The 16,642-nt window shown below is 39.0% G+C and overlaps 1 protein-coding gene across 1 annotated transcript in view; it reads right to left on the reverse strand.

Annotated features, from left to right (window-relative positions):
• The window catches only part of MMP16 (matrix metallopeptidase 16), a 184,606-nt gene that overhangs the window by 56,256 nt on the left and 111,708 nt on the right, over positions 1-16,642 (reverse strand). The window lies entirely within an intron of this gene.

A 16,642-nucleotide genomic window follows, 5' to 3' on the forward strand; every position in this document is an offset into this window, starting at 1 on the left:
TATTGTACCAACTGTAACCATTATTCCACCAGCAATAATTTATACTGTAACCATTTCAAACTATTCCACACACAATAATTTAAAATGAAACCATTAAAAATTTTCCATACTACAATTAAGCAATTTAAAACAATTATATGCACGATACATTTTAAAGTATTGAGTATAGAATATTTTAAAATGGTTTATTTTAATTTATTTTGGATAGAATCTTTTTTTAAATAGTCTAAGGCAATTTTAAAAAAAGAATCCACATACAATAAATTGAAGTAAACCATTTTAAAATATTCTACACTCAATACTTTTAAGTAAAATTATTTTAAAAAATTCTATGCACAATAAATAAAATATTATTTTAAAATACATTTAAAAAATAAAAGAAAAAAAGCCAGGTTACTTACCAGCAGGCAGAATCAGCAGCTCTCCGATGCGATGGATGGATGCAACAGGCAGCAGACAGGCAGAGAGGCAGCAGGACAGGTAAGAATGTTTAAGACTGCTTAGGGCTGGAGAGGGGTGGGGTGGGCTTTTGGCCTAGCCTCGCGGAGGCTTGCCACCCACGCCAGCCCGGTGCTTCATATCGGAAAGGCCCAAAGGCCTTTCCGAGACGATGCGATGCTCCGGGCGGCTGCGCCGCCTACGCGAGCACGGGGCTTCGTCTCGGAAAGGCCCGAAGGCCTTTCCGAGACGATGCGATGCTCCGGGCGGCTGTGCCGCCTACGCGAGCATGGGGCTTCATCTCGGAAAGGCCCGAAGGCCTTTCCGAGACGATGCAAAGCTCCAGGCGGCTGCGCCGCCCACGCGAGCACAGCGCTTCGTCTCGGAAAGGCCCAGAGGCCTTTCCTCGGCGAAGCAAGCCTCCCGCCGGCCGCGTCGCCCACGCGAGCACGGCGCTTCGTCTTGGAAAGGCCCAGAGGCCTTTCCTCGGCGAAGCAAGCCTCCCGCCGGCCGCGTCGTCCACGCGAGCACGGCGCTTCGTCTCGGAAAGGCCCAGAGGCCTTTCCTCGGCGAAGCAAGCCTCCCGCCGCCCCCCCCTCGTGCTTAGTTGCTTACCTGAGGGAAGCAGCAAGCTCCCAGCGAAGAGAAGGGAGTTTTGAAATGGAGGACGACCCGCTTTTAAACGGGTCGCCTCCAGCCCGCTCACTGATTGGCTGAACTCCAGCCAATCAATGAGCGGCTAGCTGGGCTAGCTAGCTTAGTGCGGACGGGCGGGGGAGCGAGCGAGCTCCGTTGGGATGGCAAGGGGGATAAAGTGACAGGACTGGTGCCGGTTCCCGGTTACTTCCGGGTCCGGTTACTTCTGGGTTCGGTCTTCAACCGGTTCGCGCGATCCGGTGCGAACCGGTAGGAACCCACCACTGGTATGTATGTATGTATGTATGTATGTATGTATGTATGTATGTATTCATAGATTTTCACGGGTGTAGGTATGCTGATCTTGTTGTATTCGGGTCTTTTCCCGTGTAAGATTGAGATTGTCTTGGCAACGTTTCAGCGAGATCTCACTCGCCATCTTCAGGCTGGATTTTGGGCTTAAAGCTTTAATTTTAGAGAAAAACTATTACCAACCTAATCCAATGGGAGACCCCCCCCCCATTTAACCGAGACACAGAACAGGACAAGGGCATCACTCTCCTCCTTTACATCAAAGGCACCACAGATAAAATCAGCAAAATTCTCCACAAACACAATATCAAGACAGCCTTTAACACTGACCAAAAATAGCCAACATCTTAAGAAACCCCAAAGACAAAATCCAGCTAGAAAACCAAGGAGTCTATGAAATACCATGCAAAATCTGCCCTGCAACATACATAGGACAAACGAACAAGAGAATAAATGAACGCATCGCAGAACACAAGAACACAGTAAGAAAAAAAGAAAAAACTTCCTCCCTTTTCCAGCACCTTAAAGCTACAGGACATGAAATTAATTTTGAAGGAACCAGGTTAATCTTCAAAACTGAGCATTTCAACAAGAGAATAATTATGGAAGCTATTGAAATAGAGAAACACTCCCACAACATGAATAAACGTGACGATACCTCCTGCTACCAGACATCTGGAAACAAGCCTTGGTAAACAAATGAGCCCCACCCACCACCCAGGCAATTACAACACAAAACAACAACGGATCCACAGCCAGCACCAATCTACCAATCATGATACAACCACACGACCAATCCTTCCACTTACTGAAACAAAGCCAGCACTCCACACACCCCACCAAGATTTATAGAAAGACAGCAGCTCCGACCACACTTTAAGCCCAAAACCCAGCCTGAAGAATATATATATCAGCTGCAATTGGTAAAATTCATATAATAATATCCATCAGCTCTGAGTTACCAAGTAATGCAAAGTATTTTTCATGCTTTAAAAATGTTTGAATATTTAAAATTTACTGATTTCTATTTGACAGAAGTTCCACTGTGTGAAATGGGGACTTCTGATGGAGTTCTGGATGTTAACCAAGTCTATTCGGAAATAAATTCTCATATGTTCAATTCTTCCTTTCAAGAATGGACAAAACATAACTAGCTTACATTACTTCATAATATGAGATTTCTGAATTAGCCAATAAAATGTTTCTATCTTTAATTCATATATCATATCCCGTACAATTATATGGGATATGATATAGTACAATTATAATTGGGGATAAATTGTATAGAAGCTCTATTTAGGTGTTCTAATGTTTTGTTTTCTTCCCTTTTTAAAGAGACGTAGCCTATATTTGACTGGATATGATTAATTAACAAGTATGGATAATATTTTTGCTGCTGAAACCTCCTACAATTACCATTTTACAAATGTATACATGCCCATATACAGTGATGGGCTGTGAACCCTTAGCTTTGATCGTGGGCTAGGCCTGCCCACCCACACTTGTGCTAAGCTATCCATTTATAACTAACTTTCTGGTTTGTTCCCTCTGCCCTCACTGCCCAGCTGAGTTTCGTGGCCCTCCTACTATACTTGATTACCTGCTTCTTTGAAGCTCCGTTTTACTCCCAAAGGGGCGCATGTGACCAAAGCTAACACACACATGCATGAATGCTCACAACCAGTGCTTGTGAAACTAAGTGCAGCCCACCTCTGCCCATTTATTCATATGTAAATTCAGTTGGAATAGATAAATGTTCCTAGGGGACTGGAGGCAACCCCATTTAAAGACACTGTCTGAAAAACTGTCTGAAGCTTGAAATATTTCCAAATGCAACAAAGCAAGCATAGCTAAATAAAGAATAATGGTGGCCAAAGGCTATTGTGTAATTTGCTTGCCTTCATCCAAGCCCACAAAAAAGAGCATAACATCACACACAAAAATAACACCTTCTAAAATTTGATAGTAAAGAAAAGGCAAATCAAACAGAATTAGTTCTACTATAACTACCATTAAGCATCCAAAGCTCTTATTTTAATTTAATTTGAGGTCTGGGAAGAGAATGGCAACACCCAGACATAAAAATGAGAGAGATCTGGTCTGGCAATCCTTCTTCATTTCTTTGAAGGCCACATTATCTCAGGGCTGCTAAACATTAAGGGGGAAATGTTAATGATTGGAAGGACTGGAACAAATGGATAGAGTTTGAAGCTTTCCTTTCTCCCAAGCAGCAGATTGCCAGGGAAGTTACAGATATATTTATTACAAGGACTCCAAACTGATTAGTTGCAGAGGGATTTTGAAACCAAGCATGAAAAGTCAGCCAAGGGCTTCAAGGTGCTGATTCTGGATATAGAAAAATTAATTCCTTGTCTGGTCCACCTGCAGGACTGACAATATACCTCTTGAAATTTACCAGGGCAAGAAAAAGGGGGAAGAACCTGATAGTTCATACAGAGATTTTGAAAAGTGTTGTAACAATATGTGGGAATAACTTTGGTAGATGGTGGAAGAGACAGTGTCTAGGAAGAGTCAGATAAAATAAGTCATAGCTTGCAACTGCTTAATGGGTGAAGGGCTAAGAAGGGATAGCCACATTTTCAGGCAATAAAGGAGATGGTGGGAAATTTGTACTTCCATGCTTTCAAGATTCTGCTAATGAAGATTTACAATAAAGTAAAATTAGCTCATCTGGTCCATCTGGGAAGGCAGATAGGTATAAAGCAGTCCAAGTGGGTTTACAATTCCCAGAATTGTAATCTTGCTGGCTGATAATCAAGTGGGCATAACTGTCTAATATTTAACTATTTAAAGATATTATTCCATATTCAGACTTCTTTTGTTTTATTCATTCAACTGTGATGTGCACTTTCTTCTAATTTTCTGGTATCAAAAGAAATAGTTTAAACTCTAAAACATGAAAGAAAAGGGAAGGAAGGCTACTAGAACATGTCTTCATTTTGTTGTCTGATGCTAAAGAGCACTGCACACCAAGACAACTAGACACAAGAACAGTTTTTTTCCTGAACGCTCTGCTAAACAAATAATTCCCTCACCACCGTCAAACCATTCACTAAGGCTCCATTACTATTACTATTAGTCTTCTCATTGTTCCTATCAACCATATCCTCCCACCTATTACAGTATGACTGTAACTTTGTTGCTTCTATCCTTAGGATTACATTGATATTGTTTCCTGATTGCTTATTTGTACCCTATGAATATTATCAAGTGTTGTACCTTATGATTCTTGACGAATGTATCTTGTCTTTTTATGTACACTGAGAGCATATGCACCAAAGACAAATTCCTTGTGTGTCCAATCACACTTGACCAATAAAGAATTCTATTCTATTCTATTCTTTTCTATTCTACTCCATTCTATTCTGACTATCAATAATCTTCATTCCAGGACTAAACACAGTATAAAAAAATGGGTCTCCCAAACTATGTTACCAATAGCATGATTACAATTCCCCTGGCAGTTGTCTTCCACATAGTGGCTTAAACTATTAGCATTTGATTAGTAGTGGTTTTTGTTATCACTTTGACATCAGTAGCTGACAATTCCTTAATTCAATTTGTAGACCCACCCATCTAAACAAATGATTCTGGGTGAAAAACAAAATTAAAATAATTACAACAATACATACATTAAAACACAGATCAGTCAATAAATATCATACTACACAATGATTAGCAAAACAAGTAATGGGTCCCTACACACATTCAGGACTCTAGAGTTTGTCACAAAACTAGTCTTTAGGACTTATGAAAGGCCCGTAAAGTCAAAGCCATCCTAATGTTTTGTCATTTGTGATTATCATTTTCTAACTCAGGCTTCCCAATGTACAGTATTGCTCCAAGATATTAAGAGTAAGTGCCAGCTGGTAGCACCAACACAATTTCCCCAGAAAGACTATGCAGCAATGGCACTCACAAAGAAAGCTCTGTTACCATCACTAACTTTAAAAGCAAAACAAAGTTTAAAGTTATCTACAAGATAAAGATGTTCCCTAAAATTTCTCTAAGTGTTTTCCTCAATCCAATGTCAACTATGAACCACAGTTTTATCTAGAATGTTTGAAGAGAATATTTGTCCAAAGACTGTGATTCCCTTGTGGCTGAGTCAAGCCACTTGACAAGAAGGGAACAAATGTTATGGCCACACAAACTTTTGAATCATCTTGCAATAGCCCTGACTAGCCCAAGACATTTTGGAGATTGAGGGGATGACCAAGAAGGACCTGTTCCTTATACCTTGTGCAACAATGACCTGGAATTACAGAATCTGTGAATGTAGTAAAGACAAGAGTCCTTCTACATCACAGGTAGCATTCTAGGTTAGAAATAATGGCAGATAAGGTAGCATATACATTTTGGACCTCATATTACAAGAACACAACCTTCCTGCTAATAGCTACTCTACTGATAGTGACAGTGAAAACATTCCATGGAATAATGAGCTGGAACGGGTGACTTCATGAACTATAGGTCTACTTGGAGCACCTGGAAGATATGCTACAATTTTTCTAATAAGTAATTTGTTATGTTTATGATTAGGTATAATATATTCAATAAGAAACCAAAGGAACAGTTTCTTAAATATTATTGCTATTTACACAGATTACAGTGTTTTCAGAAGCATTTGCAAATGTTTCTCAAGATGTCTACCTAAATTAGTTGAAAAGCTATCATTTTGTAACAAAAAGAAATTTTAATTAAGCCTTGTGCTTGAAGTGTTCTTGCAATTATTCCCTTTGGTATGTATTGTTAATACTACAAGATAACACTTGTTTCTGATAAAAAAAAATGGAGCGATGTCTCAGTGTAATTTAAAATTATTCCTTGCTGAGATTTTTTTGTAATTATTTCTGTCAATTATGCTTTCTTGGTTCTCCTGCCAAAGGGATAATTTTAATCAGTTTGTGGAACAGATTTATGTTGTGAGATTTGCATTTGATCAGTATATCTTTGGAATGTAGAGCTATCACAAATAAAATGTTAGCTAACCTTTGATCTTCAATAGATATGGATGTATACTGGCAGAAGTTGAATAAAGAGTTATTTTGAGGATGACTGATACTTTATCCATTAGACAACTTTATTGTAGCATGCTACTATAATTCTCCAGCAATAGCCTCTTATACTGACTGCACAGGGTTAACTCAGTTTGCTGATATGATCCAGGCTAAAAGCCAAGTTTTGCTCTTAAGCAATGTTGCTATTAAGCTGAGCACCAGGCAGGAACCAAGCCAAAATGGCAGTTTATTATTGCTTGTGGTCCCATTTGCTTGCCTGTAGTTTATACACTTGTCCAGACATTGCTTTCCATTTTCTCATCCGTTTGTTCTCACTGGGTTATTTTCCCTCTTAATCATATGCCTTGTTGTAAAATATATAGTATGCATTTTTGCTTAAATTTGGTTATCTGTTTAAAACATGTATATACCCATCAGTGGTGGGTTTCAAATTTTTTTAGAACCTCTTCTGTAGGTGTGGCCTCCTTTGTGGGAGTGGCTTGCCAACCATGTGACTGAATGGGAGTGGCTTGGCAGTCATGTGACTGGGTGGGCATGGCCAACTTGTAAAATGTGGTGAAAATTCACTTAACAATGCTCTTGCTTAGCAACCAAAATGTTGGCTCAGAAACTCTGGCATTTAAAGCACGCAAGTCTTAAAGCTGTCAAGTTACAAGACCCTTGCATCCCTAACCCTTTAGAAAAAAACCCCAGGGATGTTTAAACTTGACTGCTTTAAGACTTGTGGACTTCAACTCCCAGAATTCCTCCTCCAGTCATGTTGGCTCAGGAACTCTGGCATTGAAGCACACAAGTCTTAAAGCCGTCAAGTTACAAGACCCTTGCTCCCCTAAACCTTTGGAAAAAAACCCCAGGGGTGTTCAAACTTGACAGCTTTAAGACTTGTGGACTTCAAGTCCCAGAATTCCTCCTCTCACTCTTCATCTTGATGATGTGTGAACGGGAAGGGGGAGAGAGTTGGAACCGGTTCTAAATGGCACTGTAGGTTTGTGGAACCTCTTCTATAGAAGAGGTTAGAACTGGTAGAAACCCATCCCTGATAGCCACCCAATTTATAACCATTTCTGAAGTGACTCTTAATTGAAAATAAAAGCATAATGAAGAATATAAATAGATTAAAAACTAAATAGATGTAAAACAGCAAAAACCTGGCATTAAGTAATATAGTCTCTTATCCCAAACGAGAGTGTGTCCACCCTATCTAACCTGGTAGGACAAAAAAGAAAGAAAAAAGACAAAGTAGTCCTGCAGATAACCTGGCCCTGTGCCATGTTGGACTTTAAAAGTGATAAGCAGCACCTTGAATTGCACCAAGAAAGGAATTGCAAGTTGTACAGCTTATGTAACAAAGGTGTTACAGGGATAAAGCTACCCCACTCCACCACCCATTGCCAAACACTGATGCATTCTGGACCAGATAAAGTTTCCTAGTGGTGTTTAAAGGCAGTCCCATGTAGATCAGTCTAAACAGGTCAAAACTTCTGTTGTGACTAAATGTTGTTAATTTTATCACTGCACACTGAATGCAGTGAATATGTTACTGCATATTCTTCAAGTTTAAGTTCCCACAGAGATATCTTCAGCAAAATATATCTTCCAAGGTTGTTGAAAATAGGGTAAATGCTGGGGTGGGCTGCTGGAGGTTAACAGGTGTTCGGGAGAACATCTAGCTAAGATTCTGCGCAGTTCAGAGAACCCCCAAATCTCACTCCTGGCTGGCCCCGCCCACCCCTCCTTTCCCTGGAGTCCCCACACGGCATATTTGGGATACAGGTAAGTGAAAGTCGTGCGCAGAGGCTCAGGGTGTATGAAAAATAGACCTACTGGAAGTTCAGGAAGGCTGGAATGGGCCCATTTCTAGCCTCCAGAAGGCCTCCAGAGCCTGGGGAAGCCATTTTTGTCCTTCTAGAGGCTCAAGGAACGCCTCCAGAGAATGGGGAGGGCAAAAATGGCCCCCCACCATGGTGTAGGAAGCCAACGAGGCCACGCCAGCCATGGCCACACCCACCCAGCAACCAGGCAGAGAACTCCTTGCTAAACTTTTTGAAGCCAGCACCTGGGTAAATGTAACAGCATTATGATTACTTTTACATTTTTCAATGTTGTGGGAAAATGTATGTAATAAAACGTATTAAATTATGATTACTCAGATCTTGCTTGAAATCAGAGCCTTCACCTAGGATTAAAGTAAGAAATTCTCCCCCCCCACATAACCCCAGGTGGATCAAATCTAACTGTTCAAAGACACAGTCATATACAGAAATTTGGTTTGTTTTGAGTGGTTTTCTATTCTTTGACACTTTATATGTTCTAAACTGCATTTAATCTGGAGAGTGCACAAAACTAAGGAAATAAATTTAAAAAATCATTTCATTTAATATACTCGATTTCATTGAGGGCCACATCAGGGTTGTATCTGACCTTGGGGTGCTGGGATGGGCATGGCCAGCTCAATATCACTTGTATCGGGGGCACCTGTGGTGGCCTGAGCACTTGGCCACCGAAAATGGACTCCCAAGCTCCATTTTCAGCTGTGATGGCATCCTGCAACTCTCTACCAGTGAAAATGGAGCGTGGGAGTTCTACCTGTGGCTCTCATGAGTTCCCTTTTCAACTGTGATGACCTCCTGCAACCCTCTGCAAGCGAAAATGGAGCTAAGGAGGGCTGCACACCCTCCTAAGCTCCATTTTCGCTGGCAGAGGCATCACGGGCCAGTCCTTTGCTGCTTCCAGGGTGGTTCTGTGAGCCAAATCTAAGCAACCCATGGGCTGCATCTGGCCCCCGGGACTTGAGTTTGACATCCCTGCAGTAGATATGGTCCTCTCCTATCTTTTGGGCTAAGAAAGCCTTTCAATTTGGAAAAGCACTATTCTACATGCAAGCTATCATATTTCAATTATTTTGCTATACTAATGCATATCCCTAAATTGTTTATTTCTTGTTTTATGTAAAATATGTGCTTCTTAATATAGCTTTGATCTCATATCCAACCTTCACTATTAGAATCCTCCTTTTTTCATGATCTACAGTACTTGAAGATATGTTTCATGGTACTATTGAAAGATCACATATACCAAAAGTCACCTACAATCTATCACAACCTTAACAACTTTGAGGTGTGGACTTCCACCTAAAATTACCCAGCCAAAACACTTGTACATATGATATTTCAAAGAAATACTGATGTGGAGCTTAGGGATAACTGATAAAGGAATAAAAGAGCAGGTAAACTAAGTAAATAACAACTTAATCTAAGGAAAGGAGAAAATGTGTAATACCAAATGAACCTGTTTTGATTGTATTTGATATAACAGGGGAGAATGGGACACTCTTTCAGGCTTAGAAAATTCTTTCAAAAGCCAGTAGTCCTATAATCCTTGTGTTGTCCATTTCCTGACATGGTCAACTTTGATCAAAAGTATCCTATACCTACTGGACAACTATACTAACAACCTTGCACAAATTATGAGACTGTTTTTAAAAAGTATGTTAGAAGTTACCATAAAATGCTGCTGACACTCCTAATTCTCCAATGTCAAGCACTTTTCATTCTTCAGCAGACATTTGATATACCATTCCATTTTAGTGAAGCTGCTAAAAGGTTGGTTAAAAATCAGTTATATTCATTAACATGAAATTAGTTCATCTGTTTCACTAATACTTTCTTCCTCTCTATCTAATAAGGCTCTAAATGCTCTGAACTGCAATTTTAATTACTTGCCCAAAGTTTACATTAATGAATAGAAAGTGGTGAGAATAGCTACAATTTCACTGCAATGAAAGCAATTGTGGCATGTATTATAAAGTGCATTTTCATAGAGCTCATCAACATTCCATGTATTTTCTGTCGGTGTTAAAACATTTCACATGGAGTTAAAATGTAATAAAAGTTAATATGCAGCCCCTTTTCAATAAAGAAATATCTGTTATCTGTTGCTGCGTTTTCAGCTTCTTGAAGAAAACACTACACTACAACTTTCACTATGTTTTACTCTACATCAGTGGGTCTCAAACTTCCTAATGCCATGACCCTTTAATACAGTTCCTCATGTTGTGGTGACCCCCAACAATAAAATTATTTTACGTTTTCCGTATTTTTTCAAAAATATGTGTTTTCCGATGGTTTTAGGCGACCCCTGTGAAAGGGTCATTCGATCCCCAAAGGCATCCTGACGCACAGGTTGAGAACCGCTGGTCTACATAATATTTTTTATCAGGAAGATAGAACTTTTTTTTTTACTGAAAACAGAACAAGACAATCATAAATATTTCTGCCTATATATTTCTCTATTGGCTGAAAGGTGCCTCTGACCTTAATTGAATAAAGTTTGGCTATTGTGTGGTGAGCAGTGCCCTGAAACTCATAAATGCATGACATCAGTTATGGCATCAAAGCCACACCTGTTATGTAGCTTCACATTTTACTTTTGTATCATATTTAGAGATTCCATGAACTGAATTAATGGATACCCATTATTGGCCTATAATGTCTCATACTCTATTTTTGTTCTTTCTCCTTTCCTAATTGTTTTATTCTGAAAATATAACTGAACATTCAACTATTAAAAGGGTAAAGGTTCTCCTTTCACTTATGTGCTAGTCATTCCTGACTCTAGGGGCGGTGCTCATCTCTGTTTCAAAGCCGAAGAGCCAATGCTGTCTGAAGACCGACTCCGTGGTCATGTGGCCCACATGACTAAACGCCGAAGGCGCACGGAATACTGTTACCTTCCCACCAAAGGTGATTCCTATTTTTCTACTTGCATTTTTACATGCTTTCAAACTGCTAGGTTGGCAGAAGCTGGAACAAGTAGTGGGAGCTCACTCCGTTACAGGCACTAGTGATTCGAATCGTCAAACTGCCAACCTTTCTGATTGACGAGCTCAGCGTCTCAGCCACTGAGCCACCACATCCTTTATATGCAGCTATTACATTGACATATAATACAGAATAAAAAAGTATGAACTGACTGTGATGTAATAATGCTAACATGCTTGATTTGCAGTAGGGAAAACTAACACAACGTAAGTATTTGTGAAAAGGATGGGATAGTAAGGTAGTGGCTTAAGAAGAAGAAAAAGCACTGGCATAGTTTTAAAATGAGAGAAAAAATAATGAAATAACACACACACTCCATTAAAGAAACAACAAGAAGTAAAATTAAGTCTATAGGCTTATATTTCATCATCTAGAGAGAGGAAGTATATTCCTTCCTAGTCATGATTCATAATTACAGTCAAGATAAGAATTCCACTCAAGTGAAGCTACAGAAGTAGGAAGAAAATAGGGTCATATAGTGAAGTTTACGTAACTACTATGGTAACTCATCCTATGCCTGCATTTAAATAAGCAAGACATATCTGCTTACTATATAGCCAGTGATCCACTCAGTATTTCCAAAGATAGCCATAATCATTTCTTTTTTTCTTCAGTATAAACTGAATGCCATCATAGCTCGTTTCGTACTAATGTCTAATGATACACTACTTGTAACAAAATTTGTATTTTAAGATGTAGGTTGTATCTTACATTGCAACTGAAAGACATAAACTGAAGTTTTAATCATTTTCATTATGTTGTTGATTCTAAACACATTATCCACCACAAAAATAAGTGAAAGTTGTAATTTTGAAAAGTAAACGATAGCATATATGCATTGCTCTGCTTAGTTCTCTTATTTTTTCATAGTCAATTTATTTCAGAATCCATATACTTCATTCAAAGTTTTTAATACATCCTAGATAGATGGCTAAACATCAGAATGCCACCAATGTTTTGCTGTCTTTGTGTATCAAAATAATCTAAATAACCAGCATTTTTCACTTTGTGAATAATTTCCAGCAATACCTCTAGGGCAGGGTTATCAAACTCATGTCATCACGGCGGCATCCCGTGGCATATCGGGACTTTTCCCTTATCACTAAACTGGGCATGGGCATGGGCATGTGCATGGCCAACACGTGATGCCTCCGACCCTTGGGCTGGGAGTTTGATAGCCCCGCATTCTATACAACTTTCAGTATCAGCTGAGTAGTCAAACTATTCAGTAATTTATTTTTTTACAAGGGAGAAAAATCCTTGTTAAATTATCTATTTAGGCACATAAAATAAGAATTAATATAAAACAAAATATAATATTCATTAAGGAAGGTGAGATTAAGGACTTGAAAGCAAAACATTGCTTAGGAATATGTGGTCATGTGTTGCCTAAAAACAATGGTTTTCAAACTTGGAAAGTTTAAGATGTGAGGCTTTCAACTCCCAGAAATCAACATCTAACACGCCCATCTAACAAGTCCATGCATCGTAAACTTACCAAGTTTGAAAAACATTGCCTAAAACGAAACACATTTTACTCTTGAGATCATATGTTACCAATGAAAACACATGATTGGTTTAAGGAATTATAGGAATGTGGTCAGTTTACACCTCTGTATGCTCTGAAATCTTTTTTTTTTCTGATTCCAAAGTGCTGCACATACAGTTTTAATATTCAGTTGACAAACTATCTGAAAAAGTTGTAAAAATAATGTTATTTATTGCATATTATTTTTGAATGCTTTTGTTTCTGAAGAGGAATTGAATTATAAATAAAACATCAGAAAGAAGCCTGTACGTCACTACGTGCAATGCAATCTGTCATTTTTTTGTCTCCGTTCCCTAGAAATAAGTTCCACCAAAATTCAGTGGGGCTTACTTTTAAGTAGACATGAATAGAGTTTTCTAAGATTAGATGAATGATTACTGTCTGTATCAAAGTTACAGCTTTGGTTTCATAACTAAAAGGGAGACATTACACAAAATTATGGCTGATCGTTCCAACTAAAACCACAGTTTTAGGCTGAAAATAAGATTTATTTAAGTGATGTAGTAAATAATTCCTATGGCATAAAACAAATTAGAGCATATTCTATTGTTTACAAGATGAACGGCATAACAAATGGCTGGGAATTTTAATATCCTGCTTAATGTCAAGTTAGAAAATGAGATTCCTAACCTTTCACTTCATTCACAAAGATGGATGGCCATAGGGTATTAAAAATAAAATCATAATATTACAAAGGCTTTATTCAAAAGCTGGTAGTTCTGTCTGAAAAAGAATACATAAAGGACATTTTTCCATGAAACGAAATGAAGTAACCATGAATCAATTATCTAGAATCTATTCATTTTGTTATCAGGGGAAGTTATACATTCTACTAAGTAGTATTGTTAAATAATGTTCAGTTATTTCAAATTATTAAATGCCAAGTTGCTTCGTTTCCTGGACTATTTTCATTGGACTGGATTCAAGTATTTTTGTGTAGCAAATCTCTCATGACCAATTAATATATCATATCCGAAAAACCTGAAGTTCTAGTGGCATAATCAATTGACAATTTCATTGGTGCTCATGAGTCCTCTCATAAGTGAGACCTTTCCTCTATTGATCAGAGGGAGAGGAAAATCTTTTAATTTCCCAATTCCCTGTATTAATTTATTTCCTGTCATCACCAGACTTAAACTGGTAGTTTCGACTCAGATATCTGATAAGACAGAGACCATCAATTCTACTTCTCAGTGCACACAAAGCCTAAAGGTAGAACGTCAGAGCATCATCAGGAAGGAGACTCACAGGATGATATTAGTGTCTCTTTAAAGTTGAAAGATGCCGATTATAGTTCTGGCTGCTGGTGGTGATAGGAAATATTACTTCAAATGGCTTTTTTTTAAACAACACTGTCAATACAATGTTGGAAGAAACTTCAGATAATTTGTAAAAAGTTCTCAAAGGTTATGTCTAAGTGTTGTTGACAAAAGAATGATAACAAAGGGGAGAAAATTAATAGTTATCTCTATTTCTGATTTTTTTTTAAAAAAAACGTGGGTCCAGAGGAGATCATTCTTCAAAACTTTCTTCCAAGATTACCTTAGTGTTCCCAAGTATTCTATGAAAGAGTAAAAGGAAAAGAATGAGAAAAGTACATTATGAGAGCAAAGGAAAAAAGAATTCCCAGAATCATTACAGAAATGTCATCCTATTTAAATGAAGTATTTGGTTCATAATGAGCCCTGAAAGAATACACAGTCTTGATTATTTCTGGATATGAAATCTTCCTTTACATTGTAGTATAGTCTCATAGATTTAGATTCTTGAATAAGTGAAGACTTATGATGTCAGTGAGGACGAATCTTCTAGGAAAAACACTTTTTAATGAGAGCTTTTTCCAAATATATAATTTAAGTAACCTAATAAATTGGCCAGCAAATCAAGAAACACTACAAAAATGTTTGATATTCATGGAGCTTGGTTTCTCTTGTTAATCTAGATGAGGGGTTCTCAACCTTTCCAATGCCACGACCCTTTAATACAGTTCCTCATGTTGTAGTGACCCCCAATCACAAAATTGGTTTCTCATTTCCTAAGACCATCGAAAATATGTGTTTTCCGATGGTCTTAGGCGACCCCTGTGAAAGGATTGTTCGACCCCCAAAGGGGTCCCGAGCCACAGGTTGAGAACCACTGACTAGATTGACTAATTTAGGGAATATTTTCATTAAATGTTCTGTAATTTATATTCTAAAATACAGTAGGAATTAAAATGCAATCTTTATATTTACTGTTCCCTATACAGGTGTATAGTTTCATTGTTCAAATGTTGACTGCTCCTGTGTCTAAAGGCAGCCTGATGATTCTTAGCACCCTCTGCCTTTGGGCAGGTCTTCCTTATGCTGAGAGTTGGTGCCCTAGGGCAGTGATGGCGAACCTATGACATGCGTGCCACAAGTGGCACGCGGAGCCATTTGTCAGGGCATGCGAGGCGCTGCCCTGTCAGCTGGCCAGCGCGCATGCGCGCGCTGGCCAGCTGAGTTCACCTTTTTAAAAGCTATTTTTCGCCTTCCCCAGGCTCCAGAGGCTTTATAGGAGCCTGGGGAGGGCGAAAAGTGCCCCCCGCCCCCCCGGAGGCTTCAGGGACCGTCCGGAGGCTTCCCTGACGCCTTCGGAGCGCTTAAAACGACCCTTCGAGCAAACCGGAAGTGACTTCCGGGTTGCTCGGAGGGTCGTTTTAAGCGTTCCGAAGGCTTCAGGGACCGTCCGGAGGCTTCCCTGACGCCTTCGGAGCGCTTAAAACGACCCTCCGAGCAAATCGGAACGGTCCCTGAAGCCTCCGGAGGGCCTCGGGAGGGGCGGGGGAGGCTCTTTTTGCCCTCCCCAGGCTCCTATAAAGCCTATGAAGCCTGGGGAGAGAGAAAAAAGCATGTAAAAATTGGGGGGGGGCGTTGTGCGTGCATGCGCACTGGGGGATTGCGCGTTGCATTATGGGTGCTGCACGCCCGCACACGACCCCCCCGCGCTCCCCCCACTTCTGGCACGCGAGCCAAAAAAGGTTCGCTATCGCTGCCCTAAGGCCTCTGGGGAATGAGGGCTGTTTTTGTATTGGCATTTTGTATTGGCATTTGGAAGGATCACAATGCCCAACATTACATTGAAGAAATGTCAGTATAATTTGTTGACTACAATTTGATCCAACTTATCATTTGCTGAGAGTCCCAATGAACGTCAATAAAATTCTAAACTATCTATCCATCTCCTCATTGTATTATAGATGTAATTTACATGCAAATCCCTTGTATACACTTTCTTTTCTATAGGAAATGTAATTCAGTTATGAAGTCACAGGAACATCTCATATTGAATCAGTCGTATTCTATGCTTTAGAGCTTAGTCCAAGGTTGATATTTTTGAATTATCTTGATCTTTGTATAGCTCTGAGGACAGCAGATATAATGAGAAAGACCCCATTAGGTAACAAACCAACAAATAGAACACTTATCCTATTAATCCTTAAATGTTGTTTCTATAAATATATTTTCTAAGAAAAGTTAAAAGACTCTGTGTACCCTAGAAGCACATTTATTTAAATGTTCACATAATATATATTTTTAAATCACAGCTAATTCAAGAAAATATATAATTAAAACGCATGTTTGGAAGCTAATAGAATGTCATATCCTCTGTTTAATTTTGAAAACCTGTATCAAAATATCCTGAAAAATTCATTTAAAATTATGGCCCTGTTGCATTTTGGAAATCGTTCAAGAAAATATGCTGTATCATTATTGTGTCCCAGTCAATTGATTTGCTTTGATTGTCTTTGAATATTGACTGAAGTCTATTTAAAATCAAAATAAGTGCCATCTTCAAACAAACAAAAATTAAAGCAATTCAGA

Source organism: Natrix helvetica (assembly GCF_964273705.1).
Source record: "Natrix helvetica genome assembly, chromosome: 4".
NCBI lineage: Eukaryota > Metazoa > Chordata > Lepidosauria > Squamata > Natricidae > Natrix > Natrix helvetica.